This window comes from Miscanthus floridulus, chromosome 8 (genome assembly GCF_019320115.1).
Source record: "Miscanthus floridulus cultivar M001 chromosome 8, ASM1932011v1, whole genome shotgun sequence".
In the NCBI taxonomy this organism is placed as follows: Eukaryota; Viridiplantae; Streptophyta; class Magnoliopsida; order Poales; family Poaceae; genus Miscanthus; species Miscanthus floridulus.
Genome location: NC_089587.1, coordinates 114,420,713 through 114,444,735, shown reverse-complemented (window position 1 = coordinate 114,444,735; position 24,023 = coordinate 114,420,713).

The following is a 24,023-nucleotide window of genomic DNA, read 5'->3' as shown; positions in this document are numbered from 1 at the left end:
TCCCTGGTTGCAGGACGCTCTCTAGGTGGTCAATCTAGTTGAAGGTTATGGCAAACTCTGACCACCGAAGGAAGGCAGGCGTGGCTGGTTCGGTTGTATAGACCTTGTGGCGTGCAACCTTCTGGTGGCGCTTGGAGTCATAGGCCGCCGACCCTCCAAAGATCATGAGGCAGCCATCTAGCATTAGAAAGCCATTGTCTTTCCCCTCAGCATCGTCCATGGTTGGGTCAGGGTCGTTCCCATGCTCCCCTTTGTTCGAGCCTTCGGACAAGAACCACTTCATGAGGCCGTAGTCCTTGTATAGATGCTTAACGGGAAAGGCATGGTTCGGGCATGGTCCCTTGAGAAGTTTCTTGAAGTGGTTTGGAGTGCCCTCCATGGGCTTTTGGCCACCCCTGCGGTCTGTGGTGGCCACGAGAGAGCCCTCACCCTGCTGCTTGTTCTTTTTCTTGGCGGGATGATTAGAGGCGCCTTCGCCGGCGTCATCGTCCCATCTCGCCTTGCCTTTAAGGGGGTCAAAGATCACTCCAACCGCTTCTTCACCCGAGGCATGGTTGGTGGCGATGTCTAGGAGTTCCTTGGTGGTTCATGGGCCCTTGCGTCCCAGCTTGTGAACCAGAGACTCACAGGTGGTCCCGGATAGGAAAGCTCCTATAACGTTGGCGACCAGAGCAGGCGACATTAGGTAGCTCGTTTCACTGCCGGGAGAAACACCGGATGTACCCATAGAGGGTCTCACCATCCTACTATCGGCAGTTCTTGAGGTCCCATGGGTTCCTAGGGTGCTTGTATGTTCCTTGGAAGTTCCCCATGAAGATCTCCTTCAGGTCCACCCAACTCTAGATTATGTTGGACAGTAGGTGTTCCAACCATGTTCGTGTTGAATCAGCCAAGAACAATGGAAGGTTTCGGATAATGAAATCATCATTATCTGCACCACTGGCTTGGTAGGCAAGCTGATAATCCTTGAGCCATAGTCCAGGGTTCATCTCCCTAGAGTACTTTAGGATGTTGGTTGGTGGTTGGTACCTTGGCGGGAAGGCAGCGCTGAGGATGTGTCGATCGAAGACCTGAGGCCTCAGTAGGTCGGGTCGGGCTTCGGTCCTCGTCGCTGTTGTAGCATCCACCATGGTGAGGGTGATAGCCATGGCTAGCTCCCTCTCTTAGGTCATTGTAGGTATGCCTACGAGCATCAAGGGTGTCACGTGCGTCATGGTTGCGGCCAAGACGCTGATGCACCATGACTGCGGCACGCTGCCTGCCGCCTTGTGGTGCCTAGTGGACCGACGCATCCCTATCGGGGCGCTCGGTGAGCGTGCATTGGCTAGCATCGAGTTCGCATTGTCAAGACAACAAGCTCTTGGTCTGCTGTGCCGCCGCACGCTAGAGTAGCATGCGAATCTCGTGGTTGGCCCGACGATCCTCGGGCATTGTGGCCTCTGGAAGACCATGGAGCAAGGCCATCGCGACGGTGATGTTCTGGCTTGCTCGGACGAAGCGATGGAGGGTTTCATCGTTCACAATGATCCTTCGGTTCACGTCACGGGCCATGGTGCGTGCGCGCCCGCCGTCTCCATGGCACTCGATCTCCCGATCAAGCTCTGCGTGCTCCTACTTGAGCTGGAGTCACGCTTCCTCGAGCTCTTGGTGTCGGGCTTTTAGCTGCTCCACCCTCATGCGTGGTGGGGCTGCTATCTCTCCCTCGGCCTTGTTGTTGAGGTCATTTGTTGGGGTAGCCTCCTCCTCGTGGATGCTTTCAGCGTGTCCCTTAGGGGTACCTATCATGAAGCATTCGCGAGAGGGGTGATGACTCCCCCTACTAGAGTTAGAGCCAGAGGGCAACTCTAGCTCCTCTGTGTGGAGGTCATGGAAAGATTCTATGATGTGCTCGATCACCCCCCCTGAATTTGTCGTTTGTGGGAGGTGGAATCATGCGTTGTGCCACAAGGTGGCTAACGGTCTCCATGGTGTTGCGGAGACCGAATGGGAGCACTGTCGGGGCGCTCCGAATGAGGTGTTCTAGAGAGAGGGGTTCTCCTTCGGCGAGCCATGCCATGTCATTGGCGTAAGAGAAGGTGAGGTAGCGTAGGTCCTCCCAGGATGGCTAGGGTCCTAAGAAGACGCTGAGCTGGCGCTCAAGCCTCTTGTAGTCAAGGAGCTGGTTATTTCTGGGGGCATGGGCCCCCGGTGCATGCAGCTGTAGCTCCTCAACCACCTCGTCGACTGTGTCGAGGCCGATGAAGCGGAGAGGTTGGATGGCGGCGTGAGCCAATGCCAACTCTCCTCCCACCGTGATGATGAAGTCTAGGTCCTCGAAGCACACGTGTGCGTCCGAGACCCAGCTAATGCCATGACTAGCCATCCATGGCTTGATGTTAATGTTGGGACACGCAAAGGCCCCTACCTGGCGTGCCAACTTGTGGTGTTTCATGTAAACACAACGAGTAAATTTGTGTTATTGCGTGTCTGGCCCAGGTGGTGTGCTAAAAAGACACAAGGTTTATACTGGTTTAGGCAGAATGTCCCTACATCCAGTTCGTGGCTGCTGCTCATGTTATTAGCACTGAAAAGTTCATAGTAGGGGTTACAAATGGGCGAGAGAGGGATAGATCCCAAGTCTCTAATGGAAAGGTCAAATGGGTATTGATAGCTTGGTTGCTGCTCAGCTATGTGTGATGTGATGCGTAATGTGATGAATCGATCCCCTTAGTGGGGTGCCCTGCTTTCCCTTTTATAGGCTAAGGGAGAGTAGGGATAACAGATGGGAGAAAAGAGGAAAACCAGAGGCAAAGGAAGTCCTTCAAGGACGTCGGGTCTTCCTTTTCCTCTATGCGGGCCCACTGACATGGCAGGCGGTGACAGGGATAGCTCCACGCCGAGCGGATGTCCGCTGACCCTGATAGGACCGCGCTGGGTGTATGTCCACTAATGACGCCATGTCCTAGCATTGTCAGCGAGTTGTCATGTCCCATCCCGCCACAGTGAGCGGTGTGGCAGACCAGGGTGCTGATCAACGGCCATATAGGGAGCATGCACCACAGTGATCGTATGTCCATTACTGTGGATGATGCGAGTTTCCTTTTGGACCATAGTGATTATCATGAGCTTTCGTAAGGATCCACGCCCGAGGGCAAATGACGGCGCCCACAACACTATAAGGAAAATGTCGGCGCCTACAACACTGTTTGGGCTTTGACATGCCTAGAAGGTCACAAAGGACCCTCTTGGCATGGCCTGACGGTACTTTTCTGCAGGCGTGTAGGGTATGGTCCTTGGTATTGTGGTTGACTTGAGTGCCCTGCCTTATCTGTGCACGTCATTATAAAGGAGTCATGCGCAGACATCGGGTGAGGTGGAGCTAGCCCTCAGACATCAGGCGATGCAGAGCTAGCCCTCAGACATCGAGTGAGGCAGAGCCAGCCCTCAGACGTCGAGCGAGGCAGAGCTAGTCCTCGGACGTCGGGCCTGGTAGGGCCAGCCCTTGGTCATCGGGTGAGGTGAGGCTAGCCCTTAGATGTGGGGCGAGGCGGAGCTAGCCCTCGAGCATCGGGCGAGGCAGAGCCAACCCTCGAGGGTCGGGTGAGGTGGAGCTAGTCCTCGAGGGTCGGGCGAGGTGGAGCTAGCCCTCAGACGTTGGGTAAGGCAGAGCCAGCCCTTGGAACGTCTGGCGAGGTGGAGCCATCCCTTGGGGGTCGGGCAAGACGAGGCCCATGGCCGCACCGTCCACCGAGGTGGTGCCAACCCTTGGGGTCAGATGAGGCAGGGCCCATTGCCTCGGTGGCTGAATGATGTGGGACCCTGCAAGCGGTGTAGTCACGCTCTTGATCGCATGGACGAATCAACGTTGATGGTCATTAGCTCCTCCTCTTCAGGTACCCTAGTATTGGTCCTCGATAATCAGCATCAACTACATGACCATAATGGTTTTCATGTACTAGAATATTGAGATGACAAGTTTGTAAGGGCTCCTGAAACCATGTGTTGTGTGATGTTCTTAAAAAATGCCACACAAAGCTTCATTGTCCTGTCATGTCAAATTAATAGTAATTTAAAATAGCAAAAATTTTGGATTCTGCATATTAAAATAGCAATGAACTAAACCATCCAAATATTAAACTAAATGAAATACTCATGAACATACTGAACAAGGCACCTACTTGTTCATCAAATAATCTACAATCAGTATACAGAGAATCCCTAAAAGAAGCACAAGCATCAACTGGTAGCAAAGATTTAGCATAACAAGTTTCCTCAATAGATTTGACCTACACAAAATATATTACAGTTAGTCCGTCAGTAATCTAAACAAGAACAAACTAACATGACAACACTCATAAAACCTCAAACCAAGACTTACCAGACGCTTTCCAAACTTATCAGCAGAGACACAATCATATGAAGCATATTTTTTTATCATAGAACCTTTCCAACACAGAATTCTTGGCAAATTTGGGGGAAGCTGGTGACGAGATCTGAAGTTTAGGAAGTCTAGATAGTAAGCCTACAAGAAATTACAAAGTGGCCAGTAAATACATTATATATAGATGACAAAAAGTAATTGATAGGAAAATAAGCAATGGAAAAAAGACATACCGCAAAGAAGTATATGCAGCCACCGATTGTCCTTCTTTGCTTTTTCTATATAATGATATCAAAGCAAACAACCATTCCAATACAAACTTGGATCAGTCCTAATCTTTCACAGTCAAAACATCAATCAAAGCACCTAGATACTTGGGGCTGGGAAGAGTACTTGAGTTTGGGCACAGGAAAGTTGACAATGCAACAACCATGAAGTATCGGAAGATGTCATCATCAGACAAAGTGTTGCCTACCAACTTCTTGCCAAAGGTCTTGATGAGGGGCAAAGAAGTCTCATTGATTTCTTTAAGAAAATTGGCCTTTGCAGACTCATCTTTCTATTGCCTGATGTCTTCACCACCAATTGGAATCCCTAAGAAAAGGTGAACTGATTTTGTAGAAAAAGGGACTACTTTGCCTCCAACAAGTATATCACAACAGTTGACATCGACTTGATCCGCAATCCATTGGACAAAGTTTCTAGGCACTGAACATCCATCATACTCAAGCAAGATCCCAAATCCATGATCCCTGATGATGTTTTTCTTACGCTCATCCAATTATCTTATTTTATGTCCAAAATACTTGTTATTACACCTGCTTCCTGCTTTACCACATGAACTCTCACCGACAGTTGATTTTCCTTTAACGGTGCCTTTAACATCTCTAGTATTCTGAAAACCGATGAAAAAATAAGTTTTTAGTCATGAATCTAATCATCAGTTCACTAAACATGGTGTCAAAAAAACCACATGCTACTGAATTTATCTTTGCAGCACGCTTCTGAACTCCAGAACGTCATGATTTTCCTTTCTTCTAAATAGACTTAGAAAACTAAAAAACAATATCAATAGTTAGTTCAAAAAAACATAGTGGCATGGACTAATTCAAGTAACTTAATTGCTGGACAATAAGAACAGAAAAGGTTGATATGTGCAAATGAGACACAGACTGATGTCCTACTCCTATGACTATGACATAGTGAAGGTAATAGTCCAAAAGAGATACAGAAATATGCATAGTTCAGTAATAAAAGTTCAGAACATACTCTAGAAAACACTATGCTTGAAAGCCTGGACTGCTACAAATGGATCAATATCATCATCTGAGGAGTTTGCGTCCTGAAAAGGCAACAACAACAACAACAAAGCCTTTAAGTCCTAGACAAGTATCATATTATATACATAGGTGCATAAACAAACAAAATCAAGTAAACTTATTACCTCATCAATATTCAATGAATCAGAGTTGTTGTCTTTTTTAGAGTTCATATCAAAGTCATCATCACTCTCACCATTTATAGATTGAGCATCAGAACCCAACTCATCATCATCCATGCCTATATAACAAAAAATAATAATGTTTAATCAGCTACTGTTTTCTTAAAAAATATGCATGCCTACCATTCAGTAACTCACATGAGTGAGCTCTTTTACTTTAGTTCAGTACTGAAATCAACATTTATTTTTTTAGAAAAAACAAACAACAACAGAAGATGTTGGGTTCAGTGAGTAACTAAGATTCTCCATCGACTACCGAATGCCATCGCTTACAGTCAGCATAGTAGCTATGCTCAAGCTCACATATGTGCAACTGAAAATTTGTTCAACGACATCAAGTAAGATAGACAGTGCTTCATATAGAATACCAAAGAAAGAACTAGACCTTTACACTGTTATAGAGATTAAAAACTTGAGTCACAACATGGATGTGAGAATGTTTGATCTTTTCCCCTATAATGGTGTCATTATTATCATGCCATGGGAGAATAAAATTATGTTTATATTTGTTAAAAAATGTACAGAATATAGAGAGAGGGTACAAAAGGATACTTTGAAAGATGAGAGAAAGGTAAGTTCAACTCATACTTCTGGAGCATCAAAAGTTTGTTCTGTTGAATTATTTCAATATGAATCATTTTTCTCATTTGCAGAAAGCAGTCCTAACTCCAATGGGATCCATTTCATCCAACAGATAACTTATTTTTGCGAACCAAATAATTGGCACAAGGTCATTTCTCAAAATAATCACTCACCCTAAACACATGTTCATAAGATATTTGGGGGAACTTGAAATATATGAAATTGTCATGTACATATGTACTTGTGTCAAATGAGCATAGTCGCTTAAAATATCATACACTAAAGAGCTTGACAACTAGTTTGAGGTAATGTAAAGAGAGAGAGCAAGATGGTTATACCGCCGAGTTGAGGAATGAACCAATCAATCACAAGAATGAATACCAATGAAGACCAATCATCTCGGAATCAAATGATGACACAATGATTTTTTATTGAGGTTCACTTGCTTGCTGGCAAGCTGGTCCTCGTTGTGGCGATTCACTCACTTGTAGGTTCACGCACTAATTGGCATCACACGCCAAACCCTCAATAGGGTGCCACACAACTAACACAAGATGAGGATCACACAAGCCACGAGCAATTTACTAGAGTACCTTTTGGCTCTCCACCGGGCAAAGGTCAAGAACCCCTCACAATCACCACAATTGGAGCTGGAGACAATCACCAACCTCCGCTCGACTATCCTCACTGCTCCAAGCCATCTAGGTGGTGGCAACCACCAAGAGTAACAAGTGAATCGCACAACGAAACACGAACACCAAGTGCCTCTAGATGCAAACACTCAAGCAATGCACTTGGATTCTCTCCCAATCTCACAAAGATGATGAATCAATGATGGAGATGAGTGGGAGGGCTTTGGATAAGCTCACAAGGTTGCTATGTCAATGCAAATGGCCAAGAGAGGGAGCTAGAGCCGGCCAAACAATATTTATAGACACCCCCAAACAATAGAGTCGTTGGCTAAATTATTGGGCTGACTGCAGGACGACTGGACGCACCGGTCGTGTGCACCGAACGTGTCCGGTCGCAGCCAGACCACCACGTGTCCCTTTCAAATTGTTTAGCCATTCACGCCCAATGGATATCTTTGCACACAGTAATACAAGTGATCGGATGCGCTGTTAGAAAACGACCGGGCATGAGAGACGCAATGTTCGGTCGAGTCTAGAGAGCTCCTAGAGCCGTTCTAGGCCGATCGGACGCGTCCGGTCACATCGGACCGGATGCTCCCAGCGTCCGATCAATTATAGTGCTGAAAACCTGAGTCTTGCTGGTTCACACCGGACATGTCTGGTGTGGCGACCAGATGCGTCCGGTCGAGTCTAGAGAGCTCTCAGAGCCATTGAACTACGACCGGACGCGTCCAGTGTGGCTGATCGGACGCACCCCTACATCTGGTCCTCTCTAGACCAACACCAGCGCTCCACATCACCTTGACCAAATGCTAAACAGTGATTACTCAGCATCGGTCACTGCTACAACCCAGAGTTCGGTCACCTCATCAACTCTGCCAGGCTTGGCTAGAATACCAGACGCATCTGGTATGGATATCTGACGCATCTAGTCATGTCGAGAAGATACCGGACGCGTCCAGTACACACTGAACATGTCTGATCACCCCGTGACCAGCGCGTTCAACTCCTTTTCAACTCTATCTTCTTTACCCTTGCTCAAATGTGCCAACCACTAAGTGTATCACCTTGTGCACATGTGTTAGCATATTTTCACAAATGTTTTCAAGGGTGTTAGCACTCCACTAGATCCTAAATGCATATGCAATGAGTTAGAGCATCTAGTGGCACTTTGATAACCGCATTTCGATACGAGTTTCACCCATCTTAATTGTACGACTATCGATCCTAAATGTGATCACACTCACTAAGTGTCTCGATCACCAAAACAAAAAAACTCCTATCAAGTTTCACCTTTGCCTTGAGCTTTTTGTTTTTCTTTCTTCTTTTACAAGTCTAGGCATTTGATCATCACCATGCCATCACCATCATCATGTCATGATCTTCATTTGCTTCATCACTTGGAGTAGTGCTACCTATCTCATAATCACTTTGATAAACTAGGTTTGCACTTAGGGTTTCATCAATTCACCAAAACCAAACTAGAGCTTTCAATCACCCCCTTTTTAGTAATTGATGGCATACCTTTCACAAAGATATGAATTGAAATTCATTTGAATCCATGTTGCTTGCCCAAGCATTATTTGCCATGTGTCAAAGGATATGGACAAGTTTCATGAATCCCATATGGTAGCAATTGGTCCCCCTACATATGTGCTAAGAGTTTGGATTGTAGCTTGCACATATGCTTAGATAGGAAATATAGGAGACAATGTCTACCAAATGATGCTAAGGTATAAAAGATGGACCTTTCAAGTGTGATACCAATTAGAGTGCACCAATTACCATCCTTAGCACCATTAGTAACTAGACATACACAAAAACTAGAATACCCCATGAGATCAACATTAGAAGCAAGGGTCTAGTTTTCATAATATGAGCATGAGTCTAGTTACTTAACCTATGCATGCTAGTTTTTCATTTTATCATTCAAACCTACAACTAGCATACACCACACAAGCATGGATATTGAAATTTAAAACTTGTGCCATGCAAGCAAACATATGAAATGCATATTCAAATGCATCAATCAAGTTTATGAGCTTGCTCCCCCTACTTGTGTGCTTAAAATTTTAATTGATCCACTTACTTTGTCATATCTCACCCCCTATGTCAATTTCTCACTATTTCCCCCCTATCACTTATATCTTTGTACACAATTTTTCCCCCTTTGTCATCAATGACCACAAAGGCTAAAATTATAGATAGGTTAGGATTATCAATGTCAATCAATGGGGTGAGGATCATTTTCCCAAATTTGATCCAATCTAGATCATTTGCCAAAGGTATTTAACTCGGTTTGATCCAAGGACAAGCTTCTTCACACCTCCAAATAAGGGTTATCTTGTACCATGTTGAGTTAAACACTTAGAGCTCATTTTCTAGATCAAACACTAGGTTTATATGTGATGAGGACATCACTTCTTTAGAGGTACCCGCTGATCCTCCAACCGTCATGCAAGGTCCAATGACCCGGGCTCGAAAGCGACAACTCAATTTAGAGGTAAGCTCATTCTTAAGCGATACTTTTCATACTTTTGAGAATAGACTACTACCTAATGATGTTATCTTGCTTAGGAACATTGGAGAGGGTCATGAAGGACTTAGAGGAAGTGGTGGAGGTGATGATGACCAGCAAGGACGTCCAACACAAGCCGGAGGCCCAGTCCAACAAGAATTCGAGTCTGCCTCGGCCTCCAGGACTAGTCTGTCTTAAATTGGTCACCTAGAACGCATACGGACTCCGTTTTTTATGATCCACATATGGATGGAAAGATAATTTGATAAGGAAGCCAATCCAAGTGGTTTCATGTCAAAATCTGTTCGGAATCAACGGGAATCGTCGAAACAAGTCAGCGTCTAGAATCTGCCAGGGTGCTGCGACACCGTTTTTTTGGTCCGTTGGACCATGTATCGAGTTTGGGCCCATTAGAGGTGCGTCCAGGGGTCTTGCATGACCCTAGAGTCTTCATAAACAGCCACCGCCCCTCCATTAGGGTTCGGGTTTTGCTTAGATTATTCTGTCAAGAACAGTTTCGCCGTTCATCGGTTTGTGAGACCCCAACTCGTGAGATTAATCATTCATCTGCAATTTGGTTGCTTTCTTTCTTGTTCTTGCTTGTGTTCTTCGTTGCATAGGCAGGGATTAGCCTTCTTGGCGAGGTCAATCAGATCCGTGTCTTAGTTGATAACCAGAGGAGTTGTGGTGCTAAGATTGCAGGGTTCAATCTTTCGATCTGAAGCCGGATCGGTGTGTCATTCTCCGCCACAACGATAGTTACCATCACCTGACGGAAGATCGGGATCCCCGTCTACATTAAGTGGTAATCAGAGCTAAGGTATACCGTCAGGTTCACTTTTATTCCCTAGTTTGAGTGTTTAGCATTCGTCCCATAGTCCAGTGCCATACTCGTTTTTCCTGTCCTAGAACCTTCCGCGCCATAGCCTTTGCATATTTCAGTTTCAGAGTCCGTCGTGTTGAGTTTGTGTCCTGGTTGAGGTCTTGTTGCTAGTTAGGTCGTGTTAGAGTCCAGTTCGTGTGTTTTTCCCCATCGTTTCCATCAAATCTTGGTTGTTGTGACCAATTTTGCACACATTGTTCCTGTTTTGTCCTCTAATTCAGAGCCAATTCTTAAAACTGGTCTAGTTTTCGCATACGAACTCTGTTTTCGACGTTCCATATATGCAAATCAATCAGAAAAATTTTTTGGATCTATCCACGGGGTTCGAAAATTTTAGATTTGTCAAAAAGTGGTAACAAGATCCTCGTTTCGTGGTCATAAGGTTTTTGTCGATTTTGATCCAGTTTTCTAAAAATTCCACATGCCACGTCTTTCACTTGTTTGAGCTCATATTTTCTGTGGTTACTTCTTTTGTGCTCCTAAGTAAAGGAAAAATATCAAAAAAATAAAATAAAAAAGTTGAAATTTCCCAAAAAACAACGACGGCCCAAAAAATAGAAAAAAGAGAGGGGCAAAAGAGGAACAATATCTAGAGGAGCACATAGAGAAGACCAAAGTGAGCTGTGTTAGCGTGTGCTGTCTGGTTCCTTGTTTGTGTTGTTGTTTCCATCTACCATACTTGTTTTTCTCATATCTATCACCTTGCTATCCACCATACTTTCGTCACACACCTGGTACTTGCAACACTTTAGACCAGCAATGAGAACAAGTACTTTGGACTATAATTCAGCATTACTTTCTGTTACTGACTTGTGTGCCAGATATACATATTACTCTTTGTTTGCCTTCCAAGCTCCACAAATTCTTCAGATCAGTACAGACAAAGGGCTTTGCAATCTCGGTACCACTGCCTCACAGGTATCACGAACCAACCGCCGGTTGTACCGCCCACTGCTTGCGTTGGTAAGAACTTTGTAAGAGCTTGGTAAGGTGCTTCCACTTGCTGTGAAAAGTGACACCACTGCAACCACATAGTCATTTGGTAGGGATAACTTTCACCATTTGTTCCTGTTTTTGTGTTTACAATGGCAGGAGGTGAACAGACTAGAGATAACAATCCTAAGGGTTTCAACGAGTGTGTCAGTCAAGAGCAACTATAAGCTATTGTAGAGGATGCCCAAAAAAGGATGAATGAGGCCATCAGGAAGGCCGTCACTGACGCACTCATTGAGCTCAACATTGGCAATAGCATGGAGAGATTGGACAAGCGAATTTCCACGCTAACCGACAAGGTTACTGAGTTGGAAACCTTTGTGGTGGGCAACAATGACGTCTCCGGCAGCAACACCGATGGTCAAGACACGGTGTATGATGCCAACGGGAACATAGGTCGAGCAGTTGTCCGACAAGAGAGATTACGACAACGTCTTCACCGCAACACGACAGGTATGGGTGGTGTCCACCACCACCGTTAAGGTAATAATCACCGTGTGCCTGATGATCCTTATGCTAAAATTAAGTTCACAATACCATCTTTTTCGGGTCATTATGATGCTGAGGGATATCTTGATTGGGAGATGATGGTAGAACAAAAGTTTAGTGCCCACCTTGTACCTGAGCAGCATAGAGTTAGACAAGCTACTAGTGAGTTTAAGGATTTTGCCATTATTTGGTGGAATGGGCTAGCTGCACAGGATGCTTTACCTGGTATGTGGGAAGAACTTAAGGTGGTTATGCGTGATCGTTTTGTTCCTCCTTCTTATCATAGAGACTTACGTAAGAAATTGATGCGTTTAGAACAAGGAGATAAATCTGTACAGGATTACTATGGTGAGCTCCAAAAGGGATTGATGCGCTGTAGTGTTGTGGAGGGAAACGAAGATGCCATTTGTCATTTTTATTCGGGTTTGAGGCGTGAGATTCAGGACATTGTTGATTATAAAGAATTTAACACTGTCAACCAGTTGTTTTAGTTTGCTATGCTTGCAGAAAAGGAATTGCAGGGGCGTGAACAGCAGGGCAAGAGCAAGGTCAGCACCAGCACATACACGCCACGCTCGGCACCATCTTCGGGGCTGACCAAGCCAACCACTTTTTGGACGCCTCCACCAGCGAGCAAGCGACCAACAGCCTCTGGAGTTTCTGCTACACCTAAGGCACCTCCCGCACGACCTTCAAATTTAGGTAAAAAATCTTTGCCGGTGCCTACCAAGAGTTCCTCATCCGTTGCATCGATGGGACGCACTTCGGGTATTCAGTGCCACCGCTGCCATGGCATTGGTCATGTGCAGAAAGACTGCCCAAGTCAGCAGGCATATATTGCTATAAAAGATGGTTACATCAGCACCTCTGACATTGAGGATGAAGAAGACCAAGATGAAGATGAGGAGGACGGCAAAGTCCTTGGTGACGAGGCCACGGCGTCCTATAGGAGCATCATTGTACAACGAGTGCTCAGCTCACAAGTCCAGCAACCTGAGAAGCTACAACGCCATAACTTGTTCCAGATTTTCTTCGTCATCAGCGATCGTCGAGCACGTGTCATTATTGATGGAGGTAGCTGCAACAATTTGGTGAGTTCTGATTTGGTCAAGAAACTTGGCTTGACCACATGCCCACATCCATGTCCATACCATATTCAGTGGCTAAATGATTCTGGTAAAGCAAAGGTAACACAAACTTGCAGAGTTTCATTTTTCATTGGTTCTTATGTTGATTCTGTTGATTGTGATGCGGTACCTATGCAAGCTTGTTCACTCTTATTGGGTCGTCCTTGGGAACATGATAATGATGCAACACACCATGGTAGAAGTAATAAATACACTTTTGTGCATAAAGGAAAGAAAATTACTTTGGTACCTTTGACCCCTGCTCAAATTGTACAAGCTGATAGAGAACGCACTGCTAGTTTCAATGATGTTCAATCTGAAAATCAGCAAGTTGCTAATTCTATTTTCCCACCTAAAAAGGATAAGTCTACATCTATTTCTAAGGCTGAGGGGATTAAATTGAAGGGTGGTGTTATGCTTGCAACAAAATGTGACTTTGCTGAAATTTCTGATGATGATATTTGCTATGCTTTGGTATGCAAACGAGCTATGTTTTTGCTTGATGATATTGTTAGCTTGGTACCTCCTGCTGTCACTAACCTTTTGCAGGAGTATGAGGACATTTTTCCAGCTGAGATACCCCCAAGACTGCCACCTATGAGAGGGATAGAGCATCAAATCGATTTGATTCTGGGAGCAACCTTACCCAACCGTGCTGCTTATCGAACCAATCCTGAGGAGACTAAGGAAATTCAGCGACAAGTCCAAGACCTTTTGGACCGTGGGTATGTACGTGAAAGCCTTAGTCCTTGTGCTGTTCCTGTACTTTTGGTTCCTAAGAAAAATGGAACTTGGCGTATGTGTGTTGATTGTAGAGCCATCAATAATATTACCATTCGGTATCGTCATCCTATTCCTAGGCTAGACGACATGTTAGATGAGTTGTGTGATTCTATAATTTTCACTAAGATTGACTTGCGAAGTGGCTGCCACCAAATTAGAATGAAACTTGGAGATGAATGGAAAACTACGTTTAAAACCAAATTTGGGTTGTATGAGTGGTTAGTAATGCCTTTTGGTTTGACAAATGCACCTAGCACTTTCATGCGCTTAATGAATGAGGTTTTAAGAGCTTTTATTGGACATTTTGTGGTAGTTTACTTTGATGATATATTGATTTACAGCAAGTCTTTTGATGAACATATGGATCACTTACGTGCTGTTTTTAATGCTTTATGTGATGCACGTTTATTTGGTAACCTTGAGAAGTGCATCTTTTGCACAGATCGAGTTTCTTTTCTTGGCTATGTTGTAACTCCATAGGGAATTGAGGTGGACGAGATGAAAATTGAAGCCATAAAGAGCTGGTCGGTTCCCCAAACCGTCACACAGGTGAGGAGTTTTCTTGGTCTTACAGGATTCTACCGCCGCTTCGTCAAAGATTTCAGCACCATTGCTGCCCCATTGCATGAGTTGACGAAGAAAGGAGTGGTGTTTCATTGGGGAGAGGCACAAGAGGAGTCCTTTGACACTTTGAAGGACAAGCTTACACACGCACCATTGCTGCAACTTCCAAATTTTGGTAAGACTTTTGAGCTAGAATGTGGTGCTAGTGGAGTTGGCATTGGTGGTATTTTGATGCAAGATGGTAAACCAGTTGCTTACTTTAGCGAAAAATTGCATGGTCCTGTTCTTAATTATTTCACGTATGATAAAGAATTGTATGCACTTGTTCGTTGTTTGGAGATGTGGCATCATTATTTGTGGCCTAAAGAATTTGTTATTCATTCTGATCATGAATCGCTTAAGTATCTTTGCTCTCAAAATAATCTGAATCGTAGGCATGCTAAATGGGTTGAATTTATTGAATCTTTTCCTTATATTATCAAACACAAGAAAGGGAAGGATAATGTGATTGCTGATGCTTTGTCTAGAACATATACATTGCTGTCCCAACTTGATTGCTAGATTTTTGGTCTTCAATCCATTAAAGAACAATATGCGCTTGATCCTGATTTTAAGGATGTGTTGCTTAATTGTAGAGAGGGACGCACATGGAATAAGTTTATGATCAGCGATGGGTTTTTGTTTAGAGCTAACCTCCTATGCATTCCAGTTGGTTCCGTTCATCTTTTGTTGTTGCAGGAGGCACATGGAGGCGGATTGATGGGACATTTTGGTGCCAAGAAGACGGAGGAGGTGCTGTCCACACACTTCTTTTGACCAAGGATGAGGCGAGATGTAGAGCGGTATGTGGCTCGGTATGCCACATGTCAAAAAGCTAAGTCACGGTTGAACCCACATGGTTTGTATATACCTCTTCCTGTTCCTTCTACTCCTTGGGCAGATATATCTATGGATTTTGTGTTGGGATTGCCAAAGACTAAGAGGGGGAGGGATAGTATTTTTGTGGTGGTTGATCGTTTTTCTAAGATGGCACATTTTATTCCTTGTCATAAGAGCGACGATGCTGTTCATATTGCTGACCTTTTCTTTCAAGAAATCGTTCGCTTGCATGGTATGCCTTCTACTATTGTTTCAGATCGCGATGCAAAATTCTTGAGTCATTTTTGGCGCACGTTGTGGAATAAATTGGGGACCAAGCTACTGTTTTCTACAACATGTCATCCCCAAACTGATGAGCAAACTGAGGTTGTGAATCGAACATTGTCCACCATGTTGAGAGCCATTTTGAAGCGCAATTTGAAGATGTGGGAAGAGTGTTTGCCGCATGTGGAGTTTGCATATAACAGGGCGGAATATTCCACCAACAAGGTAAGTCCTTTTCAGGTAGTGTATGGTTTTAACCCCCGTGCTCCTATTAATCTTTTGCCTTTACCTACCACTGAGAGAATACATAGTGATGCTAGAGAGCATGCTGATTTTATTCGTAAGTTGCATGAAACAACTAAAGCAAATATTGAAAGCATGAATGAAAAGTATAGAATTGCTGGTAGTAAAGGTAGAAAAGAGATTAAACTTGAACCGGGTGATTTGGTTTGGTTACATTTAAGAAAAGATAGATTTCCTGAGCTACGTAAGTCTAAATTAATGCCAAGAGCAGCTAGTCCTTATAAGATCATTGAGAAAATAAATGATAATGCCTACAAACTTGAATTGCCACCCGAGTTCGGGGTTAGTCCCACCTTTAACATTGCAGATTTGAAACCTTATTTGGGAGAAGAAGATGAGCTTGAGTCGAGGATGACTCCAATTCAAGAGGGGGAGGATGATGAGGACATCACTTCTTCAGAGGTACCCGCTGATCCTCCAACCGTCATGCAAGGTCCAATGACCCGGGCTCGAAAGCGACAACTCAATTTAGAGGTGAGCTCGTTCTTAAGCGATACTTTTCATACTTTTGAGAATAGACTACTACCTAATGATGTTATCTTGCTTAGGAACATTGGAGAGGGTCATGAAGGACTTGGAGGAAGTGGCGGAGGTGATGATGACCAGCAAGGACGTCCAACACAAGCCGGAGGCCCAGTCCAACAAGAATTCGAGTCTGCCTCGACCTCTAGGACCAGTCTGCCTTAAATTGGTCACCTAGGACGTATCCGGACTCCGTTTTCGATGATCCACATATGGATGGAAAGATAATTTGATAAGGAAGCCAATCCAAGTGGTTTCACATCAAAATCTGTTCGGAATCAACAGGAATCATCAAAACAAGTCAGCATCCAGAATCTGCCAGGGTGCGGCGACACCGTTTTTTTGTCCGTTGGACCATGTATCGAGTTTGGGCCCATTAGGGGCGCGTCCAGGGGTCTTGCATGACCCTAGAGTCTTCATAAACAGCCGTCGCCCCTCCATTAGGGTTTAGGTTTTGCTTAGATTATTCTGTCAAGAATAGTTTCGCTGTTCATCGGTTTGTGAGACCCCAACTCGTGAGATTAATCATTCATCTGCAATTTGGTTGCTTTCTTTCTTGTTCTTGCTTGTGTTCTTCGTTGCGCAGGCAGGGATTAGCCTTCTTGGCGAGGTCAACCGGATTCGTGTCTTGGTTGATAACTAGAGGAGTTGTGGTGCTAAGATTGCAGGGTTCGATCTTTCGATCTGAAGCCGGATCGGTGTGTCATTCTCCGCCACAATGATAGTTACCATCACCTGACGGAAGATCGGGATCCCCGTCTACATTAATATGCCCACAAACATGTCATATGCTACCACTAGACCAAATTAAGCATAGAAGCAATAGTGGTACTATACAAACATCAAAATCATTTGATTTTCATGAATGATCCTATTAAATGTGAAAAATGACTAGATGCACTAAACATGTCCTTAGCAAGGATGTACGCCATGTCAATCAACTTTTACCTTGGATTGCTCGAAGGAGAGGCATGTCATATAAGTGGGGGTGCATCAACACATATTTGAGAAATCCAATATGTTCAACTCATTCCTTAGCTTGTAAAACCTTTTCTCATCTAATGGCTTGGTAAATATATCAGTAAGTTGATCTTCGGTGCCTATACTCTCAATACAAATGTCCCTTTTTTGTTGGTGATCTCTTATGAAATGGTGGCAGACATCAATGTGCTTTGTTCTTGCATGTTGAACCGGATTGTTGGTTAACTTGATTGCACTCTCATTGTCACATAGCAATGGTACTTACTTGAACTTGATTCTAAAGTCATTCAAGGTGGCCTTCATCCAAAGTATTTGTGCACAACAACTACCGGTGGATATGTATTCGGCTTCGGTGGTTGATATGCAACACTATTTTGCTTCTTTGATGACCATGAAATAAGTGATCTTCCCAACAATTGACATGTGCCTGAGGTGCTCTTCCTTTCAACCTTGCATCCCGCATAATCCGAGTCGGAGTAACCAACTAGCTCAAACTTTGCTCCTTTAGGATACCACAAACCAACATTTTGTGTATGCTTCAAGTACCTCAATATTCTCTTTGTAGCCTTCAAATGACTTTCTCTTGGTGAGGCTTGAAATCTTGCACACATGCATACACTAAACATGACATTCGGCCTTGATGCGGTCACATAGAGGAGGCTTCCAATCATAGACCGATACAATTTTTGATCCACCATATTGCCACTTGCATCACTATCCAAGTTGCCATTTGTTCCCATTGGTGTACTAATGGCTTTGCTATCACTCATGTCAAACTTCTTGAGCATCTCTTTCATGTACTTGCCTTGACTCACAAATATACCATTCTTCAATTGCTTGATTTGAAGACCAAGGAAGTAACTTAAATCTCCAATCCTGGACATTTCAAACTCATTAGCCATCATATTTCTAAATTCTTCACAAAAGTCTTGATTGGTTGATCCAAATATGATGTTATCAACATATATTTGCAATACAAATAAATCTTTTCCAATCTTCTTGATGAAAAGAGTGGTGTCAACCTTGCCCATCATGAATCCTTTAGAGAGTAGGAAGTCCCTCAATCTTTCATACCATGCTCTAGGTGCTTGCTTCAAGCCATACAATGCCTTGTTCAACTTGTACATATGGCCGGGCTTCTCGTCATCTTCAAAACCGGGAGGTTGTTCAACATATACTTCTTCATTTATGTAACCATTGAGAAATGCACTCTTGACATCCATTTGATAGAGTTTGATGTTGTGGGCACAAGCATAGGCTAGCAAGATTCTAATTGCTTCCAATCTAGCAACCGGGGCATATGTTTCTCCAAAGTCAAGACCTTCTACTTATGTATATCCTTGTGCTACCAATCTTGCTTTGTTCCTTACTACTATCCCATCTTGATCTTGCTTGTTTCTAAAGACCCATTTAGTTCCAATCACATTGTGTCCCTTTGGTCTCTCTACTAATTCCCATACTTGATTTCTTGTGAAGTTATTTAATTTTTCATGCATAGCATTTACCCAATCGACATCCTTCAATGCCTCGTCTATCTTATTTGGTTCAATGGATGACACAAATGAGAAATGCTCACAAAATGAAGCTAATCTTGATCTAGTTTGCACACCTCTTGAAATATCACCAATGATAGTGTCCAAATGATGATCCCTTGCAATATTGGTTGGTTGGAGTATTGAAACTTGATTGCTTGCACTTGATTGATCATTTGGTTGAGATGATGTACTAGCCACTTGATTTTGTTCATTGTCATGAGAGCCATTTGTACTAGCTTTATTTGTATCATCTTGCAAATTTGTGTTAGAGAGCACTTGCACTTGATCATCTTCATCATCATTCACTTGCCTAGACCTTAATTCATCAACATCCATGTGATTCATGGCATTTGAAAGTTGAATGCATCTAACATCTTCCAAGTTCTCATTCTCTTCTTGTGAACCCTTGGTTTCATCAAATTCAACATCATGAACTTCCTCAAGAGTACCACTATCTAAATTCTAAACTATATATGCTTTGCTTGTAGTGGAATAACCAAGTAGGAATCCTTCATCACATTTCTTGTCAAACTTGCCCAATCTAGTTCCTTTCTTCAAGATATAGCATTTGCAATCAAAGACCCAAAAATATGCAATGTTGGGCTTTCTACCATTCAAGAGCTCATATGGTGTCTTCTCTTTCAATGGTGACAATAAAGGCGGTTGCTACAATAGCAAGCCATGTTTATAGCTTTGGCCCAAAAAGATTTACTCACAATGTACTCACTAAGCATAGACCTTGCCATATCAATGAGTGTTCTATTCTTCCTCTCAACAAGCCCATTTGATTGTGGAGTGTACTTGGCCGAGAATTGATGTCTAATTCCAAATTCATCACATAGCTCATCGATTCTAGTGTTCTTGAACTCACTACCATTGTCACTTCTAACTCTCTTGATGGTTGTTTCAAACTCATTGTGAATGCCCTTGACAAATGATTTGAATGTTGCAAACACATCACTTTTGTCCACTAGAAAGAATACCCAAGTGTATCTAGTATAATCATCTACTATCACAAAGCCACATTTGTTTCCACCGATACTAGTGTATTGTGTTGGCCCAAATAAATCCATATGCAATAACTCAAATGCTATACTAGTTCTCATCATGCTTTTCTTAGGATGGGTGTTTCCAACTTGTTTTCTGGCTTGACAAGAGCTACAAAGCTTATCCTTCTCAAACACAACATCTTTCAAGCCTTTAACCAAGTCATGCTTAACTAATCTATTCAATTGTTTCATTCCAACATGACCAAGACTTTTATGCCATAACCAACCCATGCTAGACTTAGTGAACAAACATGTAGACAGTTGAGCTTCACTAGCATTGAAATCAACCAAGTATAGATTCTCATATCTAAAGCCCTTGAAGATCAAGTTAGAGCCATCTACACTTATTATCTCTACATCATCTACCCCAAATATGCATTTAAATCCAAGATCGCACAATGGAGCCACGAATAGCAAATTGAAGTTCAAGCTCTCTACTAGCAACACATTGGATATGCTCATGTCATTGGATATTGCGATCTTACCAAGCCCTTTGACGTTGCCTTTGCCATTGTCACCAAATGTGAAACTATCATAACCATCATTGCCATTAGTATTGATTGAGTTGAACATTCTTGCATCACCGGTCATGTGTTGAGTGCACCCACTATCAAGAACTCAATGCCTTCCTCCAGCTTTGTAATTGACCTATAAAAGAAGATCAATTCTTTTTAGGTACCCAAACTTGCTTGGGTCCTTGAAGGTTAGTCACTAAGCTCTTTGGTACCCAAATGGTTTTCTTCTTTGAGCCCATCCATGGTGCACCAATGAACTTAGCCTTCACACCATTTGTAAACTTAGTAAGCACATAGAAAGAATTCATCTTAATTAAGGATACATTAGCATTTTTGCTCTTGTTCTTGCACTCATGCTCTTTATAACTAACTTGCTTGCAACTAGTGCAAAACCGACCATTGTTCTTCACAAAACTAGTCTTGTGAGGAGCAAAGGCCGCCTTGCCTTTCTTGGGGGTATAGCCCAATCCCTCTTTGTAGAGAGAAGCTCTTTGGCTACCTAAGCACATAAGCAAGCGGCCCTCACCACCATAGGCCTTAGCCAAGCTGTGAGTGAGCTTATTTACCTCCTTCTTAAGGGTCTCATTCTCAACCATTAGTGAGGCATCACAAGTGAAACCATCACTACTAGATGAGGTGGAAGTATAAGTGCTACAGGAAGGGTTAGTGGGAGCAATAATGATAGACTTATAGAATGATTCATCAATTATATCACAAGTTAAGCCTATATCACATGTCTCAACATGCTTCTTCTCATTTTGTTCATTAAGCAAAGAGGAATGAGCTTTTTCAAGCTTCTAGTAAGCCTTGTCAAGCTTCTCATGGGCTTCCTCTAGCCTCTCATTAGATGCATTGAGCTCATCAAGGGCTTGCTTAAGGGCTTTTATTTCCGTATGCAAGCTTTTGCATTTCTTTCTCTTAATGTCAAAGTGTTCTTTAGCATCATCTAGCATGTCAAGTAGTTCATCCTTAGTTGGTTCACCATCATCACTATCACTTTCATTTTCTTTTTCATTGTCATGTTCCTCATCACTTCCATCATCACAAGTTTGTACCTTAGTGGCCTTAGCCATGAAGCATGATGGAGTGTCGAAGAGAGAAGGCTTCTCATTGATAGCAATACTTGCAAGTGCCTTCATCTTGGTGGTCTTGTCATCATCACTATCATCATCATCACTTGAGGAAGAATCACTATCCCAAGTGACCACATATGAACCACCCTTTTTCTTCTTCTTGAAGCTCATCTTGTCCTTCTCTTTCTTTTCCTTCTTGTCCTTCTTCTTGTTCTTCTTGTCATCATCTTTGTCACTATTGTATGGGCATTGAGCAACAAGATGATCCTTGCTTCCACAATTGAAGCACCTTCTTGACTCTTCCTTGTTCTTGGATGAAGACTTCTTTCTTCTAGCACGGTAGCCCTTCTTCATCATGAACTTGTCAAATCTCTTGACAAAGAGAGCCATCTTCTCATCATCCAGCTCTTCAAAGTTTAAGTCTTCATCTTCACTTTATGATTCTTGCTTTGCCTTGCCCTTGGATGATGTGGCCTTGAATGCCACACTCTTCTTTTTGTCATCTTTCTTCTCCCTCTTTTCTTACTTCTCATCATTATCTCTATAAGCATCATCGGTCATGATATCTCCCAAGATTTGGTTTAGTGTCATTGTGTCCAAACCGGTCCTCACTAGCAATGTGACCAACATGCCAAATCTTGTGGATAGGCATTTTAAGACCTTATGAGAGAAGTCCTTGTCCTCTACCTTCTCACCAAGTGGTTTGAGATCATTGACAAGCACTTCCATCCGATGGAACATGTCCAGCATACTCTCATCTTCCTTCATCTTGAAGCTAGCAAATTTCTCCTTAAGAATGTATGCCTTTGCACCCTACATTGCCTTGGTGCCCTTGAATGATTCTTCCAACTTCTTCCAAGCCACATGAGCCATCTCAATGTTCTTGATTTGTTCAAATGTTCTCTCATTAATTGCATCATGAATGGCACTTAGAGCAATATCATTGTTTTGGAGAAGCACTTTTTCAGCCGTGGTGGGATTCTCTGGATCGTCAATCTCAATTTTTGTTTCTACCACCTTCCACACCCTTCTATTGATTGACTTGATATGTGTGGTCATCTTTGACTTCCAATATGGATAATTTGTGTCATCAAATTGGGGTGGCTTCTTGGTTTTGTTGATTTGAGCCATTTTTTACACCAAAGGTTGTTAATCCTCAAATCATGGTGTCCACAGCTCTGATACCACTTGTAAGGTCCTAATGGCTAGAGGGGGTGAATAGCCTATAAAAAGTTTCTACAACAATACTTAGCAAACCGGTTAGACAAATATGAGGCGAAGCGAGTGTTGCTCTAGCCTACTAAAATGCAAGCCACCTGCCGCAATTCTAGTTTATATAGTTTCTATCCACACAATGGATAAGTCACTACACTAAGTTAGTGTGCTCTCAAAGGCTAACTAAAGAGCCACACTAACCAAACTAGCAAGCTTTCACGACTAGCTACACTAAAGAGCTTGACAACTAGCTTGCGGTAATGTAAAGAGAGAGAGCAAGATGGTTATACCAAGTCGAGGAATGAACCAATCAATCACAAGAATGAATACCAATGAAGACCAATCATCTCGGAATCAAATGATGACACAATGATTTTTTACCGAGGTTCACTTGCTTGCCGGCAAGCTAGTCCTCATTGTGGTGATTCACTCACTTGTAGGTTCACGCGCTAATTGGCATCACACGCCAAACCCTCAATAGGGTGCCACACAACCAACACAAGATGAGGATCATACAAGCCACGAGCAATTTACTAGAGTACCTTTTAGCTCTCTGCCGGGGAAAGGTCAAGAATCCCTCACAATCACCATGATCGGAGATGGAGACAATCACCAACCTTAGCTCGACGATCCTCACTGCTCCAAGCCATCTAGGTGGCGGCAACCACCAAGAGTAACAAGTGAATCCCACAGTGAAACATGAATATCAAGTGCCTCTAGATGCAAACACTCAAGCAATGCAGTTGGATTCTCTCCCAATCTCACAAAGATGATGAATCAATGATGGAGATGAGTGGGAGGGCTTTGGCTAAGCTCACAAGGTTGCTATGTCAATGCAAATGGCCAAGAGAGGGAGCTAGAGTCAGCCAAACAATATTTATAGACACCCCCAAACAATAGAGCTGTTGGCTCAATTATTGGGCTGACTGTGGGACGACCGGATGCACCGGTCGTGTGCATCGGACGCGTCCGATCGCTGCGTCCAGTCACAGCTAGACCACCATGTGTCCCTTTCAAATTGTTTAGACATTCGTGCCCAATGGCTATCTCTGCACACAGTAATACAAGTGATCAGACGCGCGGTTAGAAAATGACTAGACGTGGGAGACGAAGTGTCCGGTCGAGTCCAGAGAGCTCCCAGAGCCGCTCTGGGTCGATCGAACGCGTCCAGTCACACCGGACCGGATGCTCCCAGCATCCAATCAATTATAGCGCTGAAAACCTGAGTCTTGCTGGTTCACATCGGATGCGTCTG